The 14,838-nt window shown below is 39.8% G+C and overlaps 2 protein-coding genes across 12 annotated transcripts in view; one reads left to right on the forward strand and one right to left on the reverse strand.

Annotated features, from left to right (window-relative positions):
- Positions 1–283, reverse strand: part of LOC128693175 (gamma-tubulin complex component 6) — a 464,079-nt gene extending 463,796 nt beyond the window's left edge. For 5 of the 6 annotated variants that reach the window (XM_070089462.1, XM_070089461.1, XM_070089456.1 and 2 more), the window contains exon 1: positions 40–283. The gene's annotated coding sequence lies outside the window, so the exon portion shown is untranslated. The remainder of the gene's footprint in view (positions 1–39) is intronic. The other variant, XM_070089457.1, reaches the window with a different exon arrangement.
- Positions 284–663: 380 nt separating this feature from the next.
- The window catches only part of Elys (AT hook containing transcription factor 1 homolog), a 269,815-nt gene continuing 255,640 nt past the window's right edge, over positions 664–14,838 (forward strand). For 5 of the 6 annotated variants that reach the window (XM_070089464.1, XM_070089469.1, XM_070089468.1 and 2 more), the window contains exon 1: positions 664–799. The gene's annotated coding sequence lies outside the window, so the exon portion shown is untranslated. Of the gene's footprint in view, positions 800–1,743; positions 1,763–14,838 lie in introns of those variants that run through there. The other variant, XM_070089465.1, reaches the window with a different exon arrangement.

Consider the following 14,838-nt stretch of genomic DNA (forward strand, 5'->3'; position numbering starts at 1 on the left):
AGTAAGGACACCTGCAAATTTCTTTAATATTCTACTTACCTTCTACGCCATCTTGCAAGTAAACAAATCACTTGTATTCATTCTTGGCATTGTGTTACACTTACTCAGGTTTTCTGTAATATAAAGCTTCCTCCAGAGTCTCGCGACATTCACACAGAATATGTTAGTGGTAGAATAAGGCTGAGTTAACTAACAAGAAGCACTCAGAAACATATCTTGCTGGAGGAATCGATAATGCAACACTCTTTCGCGCCAAACTTTTCGAACGTCGAGTTTGACTTTACTTCACTCATCCGAATACTCGGTCGTCAGGTCTGGTATCCTTTCCTCTCTCTTGATATAGATGGTACTAATCGCAGCTCTTTCATGATTATATTACACTGTTGTTAAGTGTCTTTAATAAACAAAGGCTGTCGTTAGTAAAGTAGTAGAATAAAGATGGTATCAGATACCGATAAATGCGAAATAAGAAACGAGTAATACTACATTAATTAATGAAGAACCGTCTTTGCGCGAAACGTCTTCTCAATAAATATCCTAGTACTACACATATGTCTTGTTTCTCACTAAATCATTGCTATACCGTAGTCTGCTGATGGGTGGGGTCAAGCGAAGTACATATTCGGACACGAACATAGTCCAATATGGCCGAATTTTGCTAGTGTATGATTGGTCAGCTGGGGAGTCCATCATGGCGGTTTGTTATTCCGCGTGATATGATAGTGACCCGCGGGAAAACCTCCTTGTATCGTTACTTCCCTCTATGCCCAGCAATTTACACTAGTGCACGTAACCACCAGTAAGTCGAGCGGTTTAATATAACGGCAGTATCGCAGATAGTCACGTGTATGGTGGGTTATACGGGGAATTAAGAGAGGCCTTGCAAATATTTTAGAAGTTTTTTTTTTAAATAATGCAGGTATTTTGATTTTTTTTAATTACTCTGGTTACGCAAGATGCTACATGATTCTGTAAGTCATCGAGTGAGACATAATAAGTATAAATAGCAGTGGATCTCTAACTACCTGATATTTGTAGGAAATCGATTTAAATGTTTGTAAACATACTTTATTTTTCTCTTTGGACTATATTCAAAATCAATAAGAAAAAATTAAATAAATGTTGTTATATAATTTTTGTATGATTCTGATCTGTTTGTTAAGGCTTCATACATAATTTTAAACTTTTTATGGTTTTAAGTAAATTATTTTGAATTTCACTATGGATAACTCGCTGAATAAATAAGTTTTTAGGTACAGGTACAGATAAGAACAATTATATAGTTTAACATGTGTGTTAATTACCTAGGATAACCTAGTATATCTTTTATTGTAACTGCTTTTACACAGATATTTACCTGTTTTTAACTTTTTAATTTAAATTATAATTATCACAAGGACCCAATGGAAATAAGTCGCTCAGACTTTTTTGGGTTATCCTAGGTACTCTACACATGCTGCTATGTATGATAATCACTGTAACTGTGTATACCTGAATAAACTTACTCACTTAGACAAAATGACTTATTTTCATTGGGGTCCTTGTGTTACACAATTATTTTAAACTGGACATGTATATACGTGCTGTGGCCCTGACTGGGTGACGTTGTAAATGGTCCAGGTCGGACCGAAATGTCGTCATAAGCTCCTCCGGATGCAACACCCCAGCAATTCCAGGAACAGCTGTTAAAAATTGACCACTGTCTGGAAAATCCGCCAGCTCCTGCACCCAACATCTTGCTCCTGGGGGATTTCAACTTAAGGTACCTAAAATAGAGGAATATAGCAAATAATATTGTTGCAGTAATAACACCAGGAGGCAGCTCTGATGAAAATTCACACTCACACGAGCTTTTAAATCTCTGCACAAAATTCAATTTAAACCAGCAAATAATAGAGCCTACTAGACTAGAGAATACACTAGACCTCATCTTCACTAACAATGATGATCTGATACGAAATGTCACCATATCAAAAACAATATACAGGTCTCCCTCAACATTCACGTTTTCAACTTTCACGGGCTTCACACGTTCGCGAATTCCCAACCGCCAAATTCCCAGCCGCCAAATCATATTTAAGTTTCCCACCACCTGCGAGTCCCTACTACCCTTCCTCCGACCCCCGCAGCTGGCAGCCAGCCCTCCCACCACTCAGTGTGGTGAGTGTTTTGTTTGTTCATTATTTGCTATTAAACTACAGTATAAATAATGTAAACCCATTCATGACTGCATATTGGAATGGCTATTCAGACAGGTATTAGACGGTGACATCATGTGTTTACTCTTGAACACTGCAAAGAATTAAACATTTCTGCTACAGCTAATAATAATAATAAATATGATATAATTGAAGAAGGAAATTGTACAAAAATACGAGGGAGTGGTTGACACATCGTCAGTGTGACTTTGTTTATGCTGGAGTGAAAAATTAGTCTCCGTGCTCCTCCAAACATTTCACAATAATTCATTGTGTTTGGTGCTTGTAGATCGAGTGTGACTGGAGTGGTAGAGACAGTGATTGAGGCAATGGTATTTAATAACATACATGTTAATAATAATACATGTTATTAATAATATGTACTATTATTATGTATAACATATGTGTTATTAAATACCACTGCCTCAACCGCTGAACTATTGTGAAATGTTTGGAAGAGCAGGGAGACTAATGTTCACTCCAGCATAAACAAAGTCACACTGACGATGTGTCAACCACTCCCTCGTATTTTTGTACAATTTCCTTCTTCAATTATATCATATTTATTATTATTATTATTATTATTATTATTATTATTAATATTATTGTTATTACTATTGTTATTATTAGCAATAGCAGAAATGTTCGATTCTTTTCTGTGTTCAAGAGTAAACACATGATGTCACCGTCTAATACCTTTCCTAATAGCCATTCCAATATGCAGTCATGAATGGGTTTACATTATTTATTCTGTAGTTTAATAGCAAATAATGAACCAACAAAACACTCACCACACTGAGTGGTGGGAGGGCTGGCTGCCAGCTGCGAGGGTCGGAGGAAGGGTAGTAGGGACTCGCAGTGATGGAGGCATTGGTGGAGGCAGTGGTGGAGTCTGTGGTATTTAATAACATACATGTTATTAACATACGTGTTATTAAATAACATACGTTATGTATATATTTAGTACAGTGGACCCCCGGTTAACGATATTTTTTCACTCCAGAAGTATGTTCAGGTGCCAGTACTGACCGAATTTGTTCCCATAAGAAATATTGTGAAGTAGATTAGTCCATTTCAGACCCCCAAACATACACGTACAAACGCACTTACATAAATACACTTACATAATTGGTCACATTCGGAGGTAATCGTTATGCGGGGGTCCACTGTATGTATATATTTAGTACAATTTACGACGTTTTCATGTATTTTATGATTATTCATGGTTCGACAAGTTAAGGAAGCAGTATTGTAATATATTTCCCTACAATATATTGGGGCACCAAACATTCACGGTTTTTCAACATTCGCGAGGCTCTTGATCCCCTAACCCTCGCGAATGTTGAGGGAGACCTGTACTCAGATCACAACATAATTGAGGTTCAGACATGTATGCGCGGAGCCCCAGACTGACATAATGAGATTAGTCACGAGGGAGCATTCACCAAATTCAACTTCAATAACAAAAACATAAAGTGGGACCAAGTAAACCAAGTCCTAACCGTTATAAGCTGGGAAGATATACTAAGCAACACAGACCCCAACTTATGCCTAGAACAGATTAACTTGGTGGCACTCGATGTATGCACAAGGCTTATTCCTCTAAGAAAAAGGAGTAGATGTGAAATAGAAAGAGACAGGCGACAGAAAAGAATAACAGAGCGGCTAAAAGAGGTCAATATATCTGAAATGTGTAGGGAGACACTGGTCAGAGAAATAGCAAGCATCGAACTTAAGCTAAAGGAATCTTATAGGAGTCAGGAATCGCGGGAAGAACTAAAAGCCATAAATGAAATTGAAAGAAACCCAAAGTATCTCTTCTCCTATGCCAAATCAAAGTCGAGAACAACGTCCAGTATTGGGCCCCTACTTAAACAAGATGGGTCCTACACAGATGACAGCAAGGAAATGAGTGAGCTACTCAAGTCCCAATATGACTCAGTTTTTAGCAAGCCACTAACCAGACTGAGAGTCGAAGATCAAAATGAATTTTTTTATGAGAGAGCCACAGAATTTGGTTAACACAAGCCTATCCGATGTTATCCTGATGCCAAATGACTTCGAACAGGCGATAAATGACATGCCCATGCACTCTGCCCCAGGGCTAGACTCATGGAACTCTGTGTTCATCAAGAACTGCAAGAAGCCCCTATCACGAGCCTTTACCATCCTATGGAGAGGGAGCATGGACACGGGGGTCGTCCCACAGTTACTAAAAACAACAGACATAGCCCCACTCCACAAAGGGGGCAGTAAAGCAACAGCAAAGAACTACAGACCGATAGCACTAACATCCCATATCATAAAAATCTTTGAAAGGGTCCTAAGAAGCAAGATCACCACCCATCTAGAAACCCATCAGTTACACAACCCAGGGCAACTTGGGTTTAGAACAGGTCGCTCCTGTCTGTCTCAACTATTGGATCACTACGACAAGGTCCTAGATGCACTAGAAGACAAAAAGAATGCAGATGTAATATATACAGACTTTGCAAAAGCCTTCGACAAGTGTGACCATGGCGTAATCATGCACAAAATGCGTGCTAAAGGAATAACAGGAAAAGTCGGTCAATGGATCTATAATTTCCTCACTAACAGAACACAGAGTAGTAGTCAACAGAGTAAAGTCCGAGGCAGCTACGGTGAAAAGCTCTGTTCCACAAGGCACAGTACTCGCTCCCATCTTGTTCCTCATCCTCATATCTGACATAGACAAGGATGTCAGCCACAGCACCGTGTCTTCCTTTGCAGATGACACCCGAATCTGCATGACAGTGTCTTCCATTGCAGACACTGCAAGGCTCCAGGCAGACATCAACCAAATCTTTCAGTGGGCTGCAGAAAACAATATGAAGTTCAACGATGAGAAATTTAAATTACTCAGATATGGTAAACATGAGGAAATTAAATCTTCATCAGAGTACAAAACAAATTCTGGCCACAAAATAGAGCGAAACACCAACGTCAAAGACCTGGGAGTGATCATGTCGGAGGATCTCACCTTCAAGGACCATAACATTGTATCAATCGCATCTGTTAGAAAAATGACAGGATGGATAATGAGAACCTTCAAAACTAGGGAGGCCAAGCCCATGATGACATTCTTCAGGTCATTTGTTCTATCTAGGCTGGAATATTGCTGCACACTAACAGCACCTTTCAAGGCAGGTGAAATTGCTGACCTTGAAAATGTACAGAGAACCTTCACGGCGCGCATAACGGAGATAAAACACCTCAATTACTGGGAGCGCTTGAGGTTCCTGAACCTGTATTCCCTGGAACGCAGGCGGGAGAGATGTATGATTATATACACCTGGAAAATCCTAGAGGGACTAGTACCGAACTTGCACACGAAAATCACTCAGTATGAAAGCAAAAGACTTGGCAGACGATGCAACATCCCCCCAATGAAAAGCAGGGGTGTCACTAGCACGTTAAGAGACCATACAATAAGTGTCAGGGGCCCGAGACTGTTCAAGTGCCTCCCAGCATACATAAGGGGGATTACCAACAGACCCCTGGCAGTCTTCAAGCTGGCACTGGACAAGCACCTCAAGTCGGTTCCTGACCAGCCGGGCTGTGGCTCGTACATTGGTTTGTGTGCAGCCAGCAGTAACAGCCTGGTTGATCAGGCTCTGATCCACCAGGAGGCCTGGTCACAGATGGGGCCGCGGAAGCGTTGACCCCCGGAACTCTCTCCAGGTAAACTCCAGGTGTTCTATGTGCGGGTTATTTGTGTATAGTGCTGTCTTATCCTCTACCCTAAGTGACGTTAATGACATAAAGCGGTAATGAATTTATTGAATAAATCATAACCTTTTCAACAATCATGAAATCACTTTTCCTCCCTCTTTGCAACTTCATTCATTGGACTATATCTCATAGGCCAGTGGTACATGGCTGAACTTGTTGCCAGTCAGGGCCACAGTTTGAGTCCCTGTCCATTCTTCATTCATTAGATATTCTTTGACTCTGTTTTTAAAGAGTTTTGTATTAAAACTTGATATGATTGAGTAACTTATTTCGTACCTTTATTGCTGTGTAATAATGGTTTGTTTCCTGGCCACCTACTGTAGTTACTACAAAATTGTGTTTACTTCCCATAGCATCATACTGGCTTTGGTTAAGATAAGATTTGTCAGGATTATTAAGAGTGCATCATCGAGAACTGTTTGTCTTATTGCCATTGGGGTCCTTCAGTCTCGTCAGCTAACTAACGCTCAGGTATCTGCTTACTGCTAGGTGAACAGGGGACAGCAGGTGTAAGGAAACAGGCCTAACATTTCCACTTGGCCAGGGATTGAACCATACACTCTCAGTGTGTGAGGAGAGATCATTGCCTACTGAGCCACAGGACCTAACCTTTCTAAAATTTGCAGCAAGATAGAGCCATATGTACTTCACTCCATGGTGTGTGTTTTTATGTAAATACATTGGTACAGCCTCTCCTCACTTAGCGACGTACTTGTTTACCTACGACTCAGACTTACAACGGACCTTCTGACCAGTATGCATACCTAAATAATGTATATTAGAGTGGATTTCCTCTATTCTGTTTATTACAATATACAGTACTCTACTGTATATCTCGGTAGTATCAGTTACCAGCAGAATCCGTGATTGAACTCCATATGACACATGAACATTTAAAAATTTACTAGAAATGTTATAATGGTGCAGAGGTGACATTAAAATAATATCAAAGATGGTTGACATAAACCCACTACCATTATAGTATGCTTCTTGCTTAGTGATGAATTCATTTACTGACGTGGTCTTAGGATCGGAACTGTCATTAACTGAGGAGAGGCTGTATTAAGTGCATTGTGCAGTGTATTGTATATATTTAGGGCCTATGAGAACAAAAAGGCCTTTTTTCTAATACCTACCCTAATTGACAGTTTTCTAGCTAGTCCAGATAAGGTTTGGGTTGTAATTGGGTTAGATTATGTTAATTATTTTTATTATTTTTCAACAAATTGTCCGTATCCCATCGAGGCAGGGTGGCCCAGAAGGAAAAATGAAAGTTTCTCCTTTTAAATTTAGTAATATATACAGGAGAAGGGGTTACTAGCTCCTTGCTCCTGGCATTTTAGTTACTTTCACGACATGCATGGCTCACAGAAGAAGAATTCTGTTCCACTTCTCCATGGATATAAGTGGAAATAAACAAGAACAAGATCCAGTAGAAAATGAGGAAAACCCAGAGGGATGTGTGTATATATGCTTGTACATGCGTGTGTGGTGCAACCTGAGTGTAAGTAGAAGTAGTAAGACATACATGAAACCTTGCATGTTCATGAGACAGAAAAAAGACACCAGCAGTCCTACCATTATGTAAAACAATTACAGGTTTCTGTTTCACACTTGGCAGGACGGAAGTACTTCCCTGGGTGGTTGCTATCTGTGAACCAACTACCTCTTTTTCTTCTTTCTTTTTCTTTTGACAAACTGGCCGTATCCCACTGAGGCAGGATGGCCCAAAAGGAAAAATTAAAGTTTCTCCTTTTAAATTAGTAATATATACTAGCCCCTTGCTTCCTGCATTTTAGTCACCTCTTACGACATGCATGGCTTACGGAAGAAGGATTCTCTTCCACTTCCCCATGGAGACAAGTGGAAATAAGCAAGAACTGGTAAGAAAATAGAAGGAAACTCAGAGGGGTGTGTATATGTCATGCCAAATAGGTAAAACTTGCAATTTTGGCTTAACCCTTTAAGGGTCGAGAGCCCACATCCTTAACCCTTTGACTGTTTCAGGCCCCTCTCTGAAACTGTCATTCTATGTCGCCAAATATTCGAAAAAAAAAATTATTTTTTCTAATGAAAATGTTAGGAATATTTTTAGTAGTGTTTTAAGCCTAAAAAATTTTTTTTGCCGTCATTACTTACTGAGATATAGAGCCGCAAAGTTTGCAGAAAGTGACGTGCGTACGGCAACAGCGGCGACTGCCGCCCACCCGGTATTCTTTTATTTACTCTAATTCAAAGGTTTCTTGCATTTTTCAATATTTTTCTGTTCCAGGTAACTTATGTGGCCTGTGAGACCAATGTAAGGTGCATTGTTCAAATATACACTCATTGTTTACAACACAATAAAAGAACAAACTTTATCACTATTAGTTTGTGTATACACTTTGTTTACACAAACAAACAATACAAAATAATGTTTATTACTATTGTTCCATAATATATATACATATGTACAGTCACTAAACACGTTCCTAGAACTGCTGCAGCTTGTGGAACTCTTTGAAACATGGGTATATGCAGAGGGGCACTTCACACTCCTCACACATAAAACGAGTGTCTCTGCGTGTTTGTGGGCGTTTTGTGGTATGCATACGTACATAACACCTCTTCTGAGCATTTTTCTTGGCAGTAGTAGGAGGCAGTTGTATGGGGGTAGTGATCACCAGGCCTCAAACGAGATGATGTCTGTGGGCGCTGGTCTATTGCAGGAGTTGCTCCTTGGTACTTTGCAATTATTTGTCTGATTACCGACAGGCAAAATTCACCATATTTTGGTGTTTTGTTAGTCTTCAACTTGTATATGTTATAAGCATTTAGCATAGAGATATCAACAAGATGGAAAAAAAGTTTTATATACCACTTATAACTCTTGCATACACAGTCTGCAAACCCAATCTGCATGTCACATTTGTCCACTAAGCACATATTGAGGTTGTAGTCCATGACAGCTGCAGGCTTTAGAATGGGTTCATTGGTCTCTCTGTTGTCCCTGCCACTGTGTACCATTTCGTTTGTGTGAACTGATGTCAACAACGTGACATCACGTTTGTCATGCCACCGAAATACCATGATGTCATTGGCAGCAAAGGCTTGCACTTCACCTCTGCGAGTGCCAGCATTGAACCTTGGCATATGTTTACGATTACCACGCACTGTGCCACACACGTCTGTCAAGTTCACTCGCAAGAAATCACTGAGTAAGGGGCTTGTGTACCAGTTATCAGTAAATAACATATGCCCCTTACCAAGATATGGTTCCATCATTGTTCGAACCACATCACCAGAGATACCCAATAACTTCATGGTATCTCTCAAAGTATTACTGCCAGTGTACACAATGATATCCAAAACTAGACCACTTCTGCAATCACACAGTACAAATAGCTTTATACCAAAGCGTTTCCTCTTGCTTGGTATATATTGCTTGAATGAGAGTCTTCCTTTGAATAAAATCAAGGACTCATCAATAACAAGCTTCCTGAAGGGATAAAAATACATGCAGCACTTTTGTTTCAGGTACATAAACACATTTCTGATCTTATATAACCTGTCGCTTCTGTCAGGCCTGGTTTTGTCTGAAAAGTGTAACATACGTAACAGTATCAGGAAACGATTGACACCTATAATATCACTAAAACCTGGAGTTGGAATCGGGCATTCTGTTGCCCAGTATGTGGTGACAGTGTGCTTATACACATGTGGCATAAGCATTATTGTGGTAAAAAACAGGTACATCTCTGCCACAGTTGTCTCCTTCCACTTGTGTAGCCGTGATTTTGGTGAGAGAATTGTATTTGCCATGGTGTAATCACAGTATGTGTTTGTTTCCCTGACAATGATGTCCATCAGGGGTTCATCGAAGAATAACTCAAAGCAGTCCAGTTCACTGGCATTGTTCCCAAGTGGACAAGATGGCTTTATTCCACTTTGTGTTTCATCAAAGTCATGGGGACTGGGAACAAACTCATCACCGTCCTGCCAATCCCAGATGAGGTCTGCTGGTGGGGTCTGGATATTGTACCGTGGTTGTGGTTGTGCAGGTTGTGGTGGTGCAGGTTGTGGGAGTGTGGGGTAGGGTGAGGCTGGTTGTTGTGCTGCATCAGCAGCGTGGGAAGTAGCGTGGCCCGCTGATGGTGCCACATGGGCCCTGCCACCCTCACTATCACCACCACTGCCTCCTCCCTCACTGTCACCATTCATACCCATCGTTACAATATCGTCATCTTCACTATCAGGTCGTGGTGTAGGGCCACGGGATGTGCTCCCAGAGTTTCTCCTTCCCCTTGGAACAACATATGAAACACTACCAGACCGCATGCTACATCGTACATACTGGCGCTTCACTGGGGAATATTCACTCTCACTAGAACTGCTTTCAGTGACCTTGAAATCACTATCACTGCTATCATCTGGGTGTTGTACACGACCAAATAGTTTCCTCTTTCATCCTGGTACAGGCGAACGTGAACAAGCCGGCACAGCACCAGAGGTGGAAGGTTGTGGGTCATCTGGGTTTTCATCACTAATTACGTTATCCTGAGCACTTTTTCCGGTAACACTCACTTCAAAACCCTGGAGTTCACTGTCACTGACATTTTCATCGCTGTTAGAGCTATCACTTGGGAACAAAAGACCTCCAATCCGCCGAGGAGTGAGGAACGTCTTACCGAGAGGCATGGTGAAAATGGACTAACAACATGGCGTTCCCACAATGCACTGCTGGGTCCTAGATTTTTTTCACAGGGTGCACACCGACCACTGAAACCCATTCTCTCTCGTGTAGGCCTACCAGGCCTTTGGCGCTTGATTTGAAGCCGCTAGAATTTGTGCGTATAAATACGTCGGAAACATTGGCTTGTAAGACGTATTTATACGTCGGAAACAGTCAAAGGGTTAACTCATTCTCAGGGTCGAAAATTTTTCAAAAATAAAAATGACTTTTTCCTTATCAAATGATACAGAATCTTTTCACAATGGTAATGACACCAAAAGTACGAAATTTGATGGAAAACTTACAAAATTACACTCCTGCAAAGTTAGCGATATCTGTGATATTTACACATTGGCAATTTCACCCACTCTTAGCCCTAGTTTTGGCCAGTTCCATTGTTCCAGTTGACTAAAATCATAGCTATTTCATTAGCACTCCATTTGTTCTATCAATTGAGTGCAAGAAACTGTCCATTTACCGATTTCAACTACCCAATGAAGAGGTCAGAAATTGGCAATTTGGCCAATTTCAATCAAATTTCAAAAGATGCCAATTTCAAAATAGGGTCCAGAATAAGCAAGACAGACATTCCTGGCACTAAAATAACATTTTCTCTATTCATTAGTCACATGTGTGAGTGTGGTGAGAGTGTTGAATGATGATGAAAGTATTTTCTTTTTGGGGATTTTCTTTCTTTTTTGGGTCACCCTGCCTCGGTGGGAGACGGCCGACTTGTTAAAAAAAAAAAATTAATCACATCTCCAGGTACTCTTGCTTTCCATTTTGAATTTTTATTCTCACAAGAAATGTAAGATTTACTGTTATGCAGACTACTGCATTATTGTAAAAATGGTGTAAATAAATTCAGCGCACTTTTGAAAGAATATTAGACTCACCAGTTGACATGTATTGGATGCGTGGTGTGATTTGTTTACTCTTAAACATTGACAAAAATCAAGCATTTCTGCTACTTTGAGCTCAATTTCAAGGTACCTTTCATCGCGAAACCAATCAAAATCATCTCTATTTCTGTAACATATCTTCCATTCTATTAAATGAAACCAAGAAAACGAGAATACGACCATAAATGCCATACGAAAATACACTGCAAAGTTGCTGTTTTAACCCTTTGACTGTTTCGGCCATATATATACATCTTAACCCTTTGAGGGTCGACAAGCCCTCTCCGAGACTTGTTCTCAGGGTTGGCCAAATTAAAAAAAAAAAAATCTTATGAAAAGATAGATAATCTTTTCCCGATCATAATGACACCAAAAGCATGAAATTTGATGGAAAACTTATGAAATTATGCTCTTGCGAAGTTAGCGGTCTCAGCGATGTTTACGCATTGGCGATTTTGCCCACTTTGAGCCCCATTTTCGGCCAATTCCACTGTACTAGCCGACAAAAAAATATTAATATTTTGCTAGAACTCCATTTTTTCTATCGAATGAGTGCAAGAAGCCACCCATTTACCGATTTCAACTATCCAGTACAGTGGTCAGAATTTAGCAATTTTGCCAATTTCACACATTTCAAAAGATGCCAATTTCCGAATAGGATCCACAATAAACAAGAAAGACATTCCTGGCACTAAAATGACATTTCCTCTGTTCATTAGCCACGTCTCAAGGCCCCTCTTACATTCTTTTGCTTTCCACTTTGAATTTTTATTCTCACAAAAAATAGAAGATTTACTGTTATGCAGACTACTGCATTAGTGTAAGAAATGGTATAAATAATATTGGCGCACTTGTGAAAGAATACGTATTAGACTCACCGGTTGAAATGTATTGGACGCTTAGCATGATTTGTATGCTTTTGAACTTTGGTAAAAATCGAACATTTCTGCTACTTTGAGCTCAATTTCAAGGTACTTTTCATTGTAAAACCAGTCAAAATCATCTCAATTTCTGTAATATGTCTTCCATTCTATAAAATGAGAAGAAGAAAACTAGAATACAACAATAAATACCATACGAAAATACAGTGCAAAGTCGCTGTTTTATTCCAAAAAAACGTTCAAAGTTTTTTTTTTCTCATTATGCACTGTGTGCTGCAGGATTGTTTTTATACTGTGCACACTGACCACATAGACCCATTCTTTCATATGTAGGCCTACCAGCTTTCTCCCACTAGATTTGAGGGCGCTAGAATTTAGGCATACTAGTACGTCAAAAACCCTGGGTTGTAAGCCGTACTTGTATGGCCGAAACCCTCAGAGGGTTAAAAGTCAGTGTTTCGGACGTATATACACCTACTATCCGACTTAAAACCTGCTCGACATATGACCACTCGACTTACGACCATGTTTTTTTATGCCAAATTTCTGGGAAATAAACAATTGTTTGTGTTGTACACAGTGTTTATCCTAAACCTTACAGTATAAAATACAGTACTAACAGCATAAAAAGTAAAGTAAAAAAGTAATACCAAAATAAAGCAATAAATAAAATAGTCATTACAAAAGTGTGATGTTGATATTCAGTAGTAAGGTTTGACTTACATCCATTTTGACTTACAACCGGTTGGTCGGAACCAAGCTTGGTCGTAAGTCGGATGGTACCTGTGTACTCAAAAATTCTAGAGACTTTAAATCGAGCGAGAGAAAGCTGGTAGGCCCACATGTGAGAGAATGGGTCTGTGTAGTCAGTGTGCGCTGCATAAAAAAATCCTGCAGCACACAGTGCATAATGAGAGAAAAAAACTCTTTGTTTTTGGATTAAAATGCTGACTTTGAGGTGTATTTTCATGTAGTATTTATGGATGTATTCTCGTTTTCTTGGTCTCATTTGGTAGAATGGAAAACATTACAGAAAGAGAGATGATTTTGATTAGTTCCATGATGAAAATGACCATGAAATTGAGCTCAAAGTAGCGGAAATGTTCGAATTTTGCCAATGCTCAAGAGTAAACAAATCAAGCCATGCATCCAATACACGTCAACTGATATTATTTGTACCATTTTTACAATAATGAAGTACTCTGCATAACAGTAAATCTTCTACTTTGTGTGAATAAAAAATTAAAATAGAAAGCAAGAGTAATGTATAAGACGAGCCTGGAGATGTGAGTAATGAGCAGAGAAAATGTTGTTTTAGTGCCAGGAATGTCTGCATTGTTTATTCTGGACCCTGGTTTAGAAAGACATGTAAGCAAACTCTATAACATATTTATTAGAAAACGTTTCGGTCCTGGGACCTTGATCACTTCTAACATACAGAGGTAGAAAGACATTATATATATAGGCGGAGAGTGAGATGTGACGCACGTGACCTGAGGAATGTCATAAGAACATAAGAATGGAGGAACACTGTAGAAGGCCTACTGGCCCATGCGAGGGCATCGAAATGCCTCTAACAGAGACGATGTAAGGTATGCCTGTGTCCTCCACAGAGACTCCACGGGGCATTTGATGAACTGGAATGAGGCACAACTCGTTCTCGCCGAACCAGACCTCAGACGCTGACGGTGCCTAGAAGCCTCGCTAATCGCCGTCACCGACACTATAGAACGCAACACTGGAAACTACAAAATTTCAAAAACATTGGCATACATGATACTTAAGCAGCACCAACCCAACAACACAGGAGTCACATGATTTCATCGTCTACCCGTCCTCATCATAGGTAGAGGTTGTTTTGATAAGGACCTGCCTCGCATGGGCCAGTAGGCCTTCTACAGTGTTCCTCCATTCTTATGTTCTTATGACATTCCTCAGGTCACGTGCGTCACATCTCGCTCTCCGCCTATATATATATATAATGTCTTTCTACCTCTGTATGTTAGAAGTGATCAAGGTCCCAGGACCGAAACGTTTTCTAATAAATATGCTATAGTGTTTGCTTACGTGTCTTTCTAAACCAACTTGTCGGTATTTATTACCAAGGTTTATACCATTCTGGACCCTATTTTGAAATTGGCATCTTTTTTAATTTGTGAAATTGGCCAAATTGCCAATTTCTGACCACTTTATTGGATAGTTGAAATTGATAAATGGGCATTTTCTTGTACTCAGTTGATAGAAGAAATGGAGTTCTAAAGAAATAGCTATGAGTTTTGTCAAATGGAGCAACAGAATTGGCTGAAAACAGGGCTCAAATTTGGCGATATCGCCAATGCGTAAAAATCGCCAAGATCACTAACTTCACAAGAGCGTAATTCCATAAGTTTTCG

Source organism: Cherax quadricarinatus, chromosome 28, assembly GCF_038502225.1.
Source record: "Cherax quadricarinatus isolate ZL_2023a chromosome 28, ASM3850222v1, whole genome shotgun sequence".
In the NCBI taxonomy this organism is placed as follows: Eukaryota; Metazoa; Arthropoda; class Malacostraca; order Decapoda; family Parastacidae; genus Cherax; species Cherax quadricarinatus.